The following is a 6,997-nucleotide window of genomic DNA, read 5'->3' as shown; positions in this document are numbered from 1 at the left end:
AAAAAATCTCACGCCCATATCCGACTGTTTGAAACTCCACGAGGCCCCACAGCAACCCACCTGCTCACTCTATAGTCTATACTCCTTCCATTCCTCCACCACCACTACGACGTTCTTAGAAATTGACCCAACACTAGCGATGTTCGTGTTGTGATCGGGCTTCTTCCTATTTCCACTGTTGACAATTCCTAGAAACTTAGAAACATCATTTTCTCTCACCACTCCATGTCGCAACTAAAAAAAGAATAAGGTTAGTAGAACACTTGGCCCGTTTGCTTAGGAGGGTGAAAGGGATGGGAAAGATTGACATAGTGAGGTAGAAGACAAGAAAACGAAGATAAGGTGAAATAACTATAGCATCCCAACCTACCTTGTTTGGTTGGGTGGAGAGAGAGAGAGAGAGAGAGAGAGAGAGAGGAGATAGAAAAAGAAGAAAAGGAGATGTGAGTAGAAAGAGGAAGAGCGACGAAGAAATCTCACATTCTTCATTTTTCCCCCTTTCTTTCCTCTTCTGGGATTCGTCAGTTTGCTTGCCTTATTTGTGGCTATTTACTTGCCATTCAATGTATTTTTCTTTGATTTCTCCATTTCTGTAAACTAATTTCCGTTTTTTATTTTTTAAAAACTGTGAAACACATTGTCTATAAAAACTTCCAACTGTACCATTCTCTGGTTTAGACATATCAGATCGGTTGATTTTGCTATTAACAGCCACTTTCTTATTCCAGAACTCAGCCAGCCATGGCTTTCATAAATAGTATCGCAACCCAGACATTTCTTCTCATCGCAACATTTAATAGAAAGGCGAGACATAGATGCAGTTTTTCTATTAAGGATCTCTCATGGAGCTGTTGAACATTTTCGCCCTACAATTTGATAGAACTTGGGACCCCTGGTAAGCATGAGATTTCCAATGTTGTTTAGACACTTTTCAATCCCACCCAACCAAACTTTACACTTTTTCATGTTTTTTGAGAAGTCATACAATAACCCCACTCCATCAAAATCCCCCTAAACAAAATGGGCCTAACTGGTAGGGTCATGTTCCTTAGGCCCTCTCAAAGGGTCCCTAGAAATAACCCCCACCCATGTGTGCTCTTTGGTGGATACATGATCAATTAAGGTTCCTCATCCCAATAAATAGCAAAACTACAATAACAAGCAGAGAGAATATTGAAAATAGATATAAATTAGGTGCCAACTGGCCCAAAAGACCACATAAATGACTGAGATATTGAAAAAAAAAAAATTACATACAAAAGGGTTACAGAGAGTGTATACTGTATATATACGGGGAGAGGATTGGATGCCCACCACAACACGCTATACTAATAACAACGATCAGCGCCTCCGTGATGAGAAACAAAGAGCTGAGATCACCATCTTCAGTATTCTTTTAAGAACGCTACCCCTCTTCGGAGGCAAGCGAGCTACACCTGGTGGTGGTGGCGGCGCCGCTCCAGCTCCAGTGGTGGTGGTGGTGGTGCTGGGTTTTCCGGTTAGGGTGGATGATGCCATTATATATATAAATGTTATAAAGGGAAGGCTTAAGCCTCGTCCTCTCGCTCCGTTGGAAATTGAACTTGCTATAAAAAGCCTGCAGTACCTCTCTCTCTCTCTCTCTCTCTCTCTCTCTCTCTATATATATATATATATATATATATATTGAACACAAAGTAACGTGTGTAACGACTTTGGTATCATGAAGGATCTTCTATATCGGTTCCACGTGGCAGTGGTATGTCTATGAATTCCAAGTGGTTTACACATTTGACAGACGAAGCTTCCTAACTGGCACTGTTATATTTTTCTTTTAACATGGTTTCCCACATTTCAAACGTGGGGAACTAATACTATACCTCATTTTTTTAATTTGACGCATCGGCTAGGGAGGGGAAGTAGTTGATTGGAGACTTCGAGTTGCCCCATTTCTTATTGGGCTCAGTTAAGTGAGGAGGTTGTGGGAGATCAAAATTTGGCCAGATCTGGTATAATTTATATTTTAATTTTGGATTGATTTTATGAAATGGTCAATAAATAGATTTTGCGTCAAGAAATTTGAAGTTATGAAATATTTTAAAAATAAAAATTACATTTAGTAGCAACAGTTGCCTTTACTCTCATCCCATTTACATTGTTCCTGTCAATCACAACTTGATCGATGTTAGTGAAAGGCCCATTTGATTGATCCAATTGAACAATGTCAATCCCGTTATCACTTCCTGAGAACATATTATCAACAATGTTTACACCTCTCACCACACCCTTGATAGACTTGAATAGAACAAAAGCATCTCCAAGGAAGAGTGAGTTTGATAGACTTGAATAGAACAAAACCAGTAGCCTTGTTATAGCAATGTACCCCAGAGAGTGTATTAGCCTGACCAGATACTAATATACCAGTGGCAGCAGAAAAGATGACAACATCTTTGACAGCATTATCATTGGACATTAAGTTGATTGCAATGCCTGAGAAATTCCTCTCACCTGGGTCATTTCCTGCAGTTATATGTTGGCCAAGGAAAGAGTTTCTAATGTAGGTTTCATGTCCACCTTTGACCAATACTCCATTAGATGTGAAATGGGTAATGTAACAATTATCTATAGTAGTTCTAAGTGAGTTGATAACTGAAATTCCCCCTCCCCTGTAGTTGGAGTCTAACAAAAGGTCTTTGAGGGTGATAAATTCATAACTATAGGTTGACGAGGAAAGCTGCTCTTCCATGGAATTGGGTTTTTCCTGTATATCTTCATTAGCTGAAGATGTAGACAACTCTATCAAATACCGGTCTGCCCGGAAATCATCAGATGCTTGCAGTGATCCACCATGAATCTGTTTCAGTAAACCAAGTCATAGTAACAGTAATTCAATTTTTAAGATTAAATTCTTTGTATTTCTTTGGGAGAGGACAGCGGTGGTGGAGGTGACAGAAAGGTGGTGGGGTGGTGGTGGTAATGGGGTCGTAACATGAATTTAAGTATTGATATCAGATCGACTGTATCGTCCATATTGTATCAGTATCTGTTGTGACCAATACTGGGGCTTAGCCAATTCGTGATCAAATACAGATATCGAAACAAGGATAAAATTGTAAAAAAAATAAAATATTATGAATTAGTGTACAATTGTCCAATCTATGATCAGATTTGTATCGATATCAGATACCATATTGATTCAATACACGAGAACTAAATCATTGGGTGGCGATGTGGTGAGACCATCACAAGAAGAATTGTGGTGTTTTGTACAAAATTACTGTTATTCCTACCAAACTAACTGGTCATGTGCTCATAAAAAGCAAAAAGGAAATCAATTTTAATTTAAAATTGGAATAGCACCTCAGCTATTTCAAAATTTCTATTTCACTAAAATAAGGTGTAAAAGTCGAACCAAACAATTTTTGAAATAGAATATCCCATGAAATTGAAATAGAAATCGTATTAAATCAGGACCTAAAACAGAATAATCTATTGGAGAAACAGAAAAAATTACATGATACACATACAACGTACAATCTTTATCACAATTTAATTAGTGAACTTTCTTTCTAGTTGGAGTAGCAAGGATCCTCCCCTAAAACCTTTTATTTATTTATTTATTTATTTTTAATGGTAACATCCCCTAAAACCCCATTGACTGTAATAGTTGTTTGGACTTCTTTTGTTCACCACCATTTAATGAAACTCTAGTAATTAATCGAATATTTTGATAAACTGAAATTAAAAATAAATTGTATTACAATCAATACTTTTTTTGGCTAAATATTACAATCAATACTTAAAAAGACTAATAATTAAATCAATTTCCAAACATATGTGCAAAATGGGAAATGAAATACTTGTTAATAAAAAATTTCATACCTAAGAATAGAAGTGAAATGGGGCTAGGTTTCTTAAAACCCTAATCCAACCCTAAGTCCTCAAAATTCAATCCATACCCAACTCAACCCTGCCCAGTTCATGTTCAAGCTCAACCATGTTGAGTTCATACCAACCCAACCCGGCCCTAATTGACCCTGACAGGGATGAGTTGGGTCGGGTTGGGTCAAGATGGGTTGGGTTGACCTTGGCTTTTTGCAATGTTGGATTAACCTCGATTGACCTATTTTCGCCATTCATATCCTATACATTAAAAAATTATAGAGAAATGAAATACTAATAGTAGTCCTAAATTCTAATTAAAAAATCAGGGTTTAATTTCGGGTCAAATTGGGCCAAGCTGAGGTCTTAACTCGAGCCAGACCCAACCTTGACCTAGGGTTAGGTTTTTCAACCCTAACCCGCCCTCAGAGTTAGAAAACTTGGCCTAAGCCCTGTTCGGAATCAGGACAGGCAAGAAGGAGTTCAAGTTGTCAAGGCCAACTTGAACCAAGCTCTCTCTCTCTCTCTCTCTCTCTCTCTCTCTTCGTACAATGACATTTTCTAAAAACTAGGCCAAGCCAACGACACTGCTGTCTTACAATAATAACAATCCTACCAACTTAGAAGATAACAGAAAGAAGCGAAATGTCTTCAAGAAAAGATAGAAAGTTCCTCTTATTAAACTTTTCTGTAATTAACTCTTCAAATTGCTTGAGTTGAAAATTAAAGGATGAAGAACTAAAGAAATACCCTTATCTCGTTTATTATTGGCAATCAACTATATGTAATGGTTGGAGACTTTAATTCAATCAGATCTTAACCTAGGAAGATTGCTGGTGAGCCCGTTGATTTAAATGACATTTCTCATTTTAATGATTGCGCGGCAAAATGGGAGTGCTAGAATTTCAAAAAGTTGGATAGAATCCTAGTAAATGCTTCATAACTATCTACCTTTTCCTTGGTAGATCCTTATTCCACATCCTAGGTATGCCTCACGTGTTTTTTAATCCAAAATCATTCAAATTCTTTGATATGTAGATTGATCATTAAGATTTTTTTTTTTTTTTAATAGTTATAGATGCTTGGTTGAAACCAGGAAAGTGTTTCCTGCCTTTCGAGATCCTCACTCAAAAGTTGAAGAATTAATGCTATAATTTCAATCAAATAAACTTCTCTATGTTCCATTCGTAAAGGCTAGAAATGCTACATAAGATAAGGCAAATTTTATACTTTCAGAAATATAACTAAAAAAATTACAATAAAAAATGGGGTTGAAATCATCTGCAATTCCGATCTCGTACAATTCCGTGCAATACCACCTTCAGGCGGTGACACGTGTATTGATACCAATACAATGGCTCAGATCTGGTACAACTAATAAAACATTAAATCAGTGAAAAAACATTTAAATCAGATCTGGGCCATTGTATTGGTATCAATACACATGTCACCGCCTGAAGATGGTATTGCACGGAATTGTATGAGATCGGAATTACAGATGATTTTTTTCCTAAAAAATGGTTTATACGATAGATACGAACCTTAAATTTTACATGTCAACAATATAGAGATTTTCATACGTCTAACAGTTGAACATTGATCTATCAAATTTTTTTTATTTGGTTACCACCATTATTTACACATGAGAAATTTTACATAGTTACTTTTTTCAAACCTAAGAGGCATTTACTATTGTGTATATGTTTTATACAATCGTGGTAATCTAATGGTTAATATCTACCAACAAGATTGACTACTCATCAGATGCTCGTTGTATAGTATATACGCATGAACGAGGGTGGAACTATGAGGTTTTCGCACCCCAAAAGGGTGAACATCCAAATATGTGAGTTGTCAAACTATAAAGTACAATTTCATGGCCACCCTTTAGAATCTCACCATGTGGCTCGATCTCGTGAGTTTTGTTGGAATCTTGATGTCATGATTTTCTATAAAAAGAAGCCAAGCTTAGTCCAAAAAGTTGCATAATCATAATCTTTTTTGGATTAAACTTGAGAAAGAATCAAAGAATCTTCCTCTTGCCCAAGAAAAAGAAGGTTTTTAGGACTTGAAGGGAACAACAAGGCGATATTTGAGAGCTCGAGCTATAATCCTTTGGAATGGTGTGTCACTTGTGCATTCTAGGTAATCCTAATCCCCATTCTTGTGTTTTATGTATATATGTTCATTGAGATCCAAGATTGAAAATTTTTGTGTATTGATCCAGTTACAATTGTGCTTTTGTCGTCTCTTTTCAATGTCTAAATCATCTATTTTGTATAAAAGAGTATGCCCAATGCACGAGGCTCCTATGATTATGACGTTTGGGGAGAGTCATAAGGTACACGTTTTTTTGAATATCAAAATGAAATAGCAATATAACAAACCCTTTGTGGGATGTATGAAGAACAGGCCTATTGTCTTCAAACATGTGTAATTAAATTACCCTCTCAAAATTATAACTTTTGATGATGAATTTCATAGACATGATCACCATATTTATAATAAATGAAAAAAAAAAAAACACTCTTAGTCTGATTTAAGAAACACCCAAATTGTGCAGGGTGGGAAAAAACCTCATTGACCACTGACTTGGACTGAATATACTCCAATGCCAGACCGGCATTGTTCACCTCCCCTATAAGTTTGATTCAGAGAACCAATCACTGATATCTCAATAACCGAATCCTTTAAAGATTCACCTTGACCATGGAGAGCGGGCCGGTGAGAGGGAGGAGGCTTATTGTTCTTCTTCTTATTCAACTTCACATCAGGAGTAAACAACTTATGTTCAATATGGTCACCATCCGCAACAAAGTCGTCTAAATTCACATCTTCACCTAACACCCTCCCGTCCATATCCGTTTCCAGATTCTCCTTTGATAGCTCCCATTTCCTTTCCTTCCTTAAAACAAGGTGTAGAGGCGGTCAAGCTCTCCTTAAACGCCAGATTCTCCTTGAAAATAGGGCCAGAATCATTGAGGAATTAATTTTCTCTGAACATGTTTAAATTACGCTAGCTCTCCTCAATGATGGTTGTGTTTGATTTGAAAATGAGGGCAACGTTAAGTAAATTACCCCAAGATCAGAAACACATTAACATTTTGGACTCTTTTTTTTTGGGGGGGGGGGGGGG

At 36.9% G+C, this 6,997-nt stretch overlaps 1 pseudogene; it reads right to left on the bottom strand.

The window, feature by feature from the left end:
- Positions 1-2,076: 2,076 nt before the first annotated feature.
- LOC122063128 lies at positions 2,077-6,720 on the bottom strand (annotated as a pseudogene).
- Between the last annotated feature and the right edge of the window lie 277 nt (positions 6,721-6,997).

Source organism: Macadamia integrifolia, unplaced genomic scaffold (assembly GCF_013358625.1).
Source record: "Macadamia integrifolia cultivar HAES 741 unplaced genomic scaffold, SCU_Mint_v3 scaffold1205, whole genome shotgun sequence".
NCBI lineage: Eukaryota > Viridiplantae > Streptophyta > Magnoliopsida > Proteales > Proteaceae > Macadamia > Macadamia integrifolia.
This window is presented reverse-complemented; position numbering and strand designations above follow the sequence as displayed.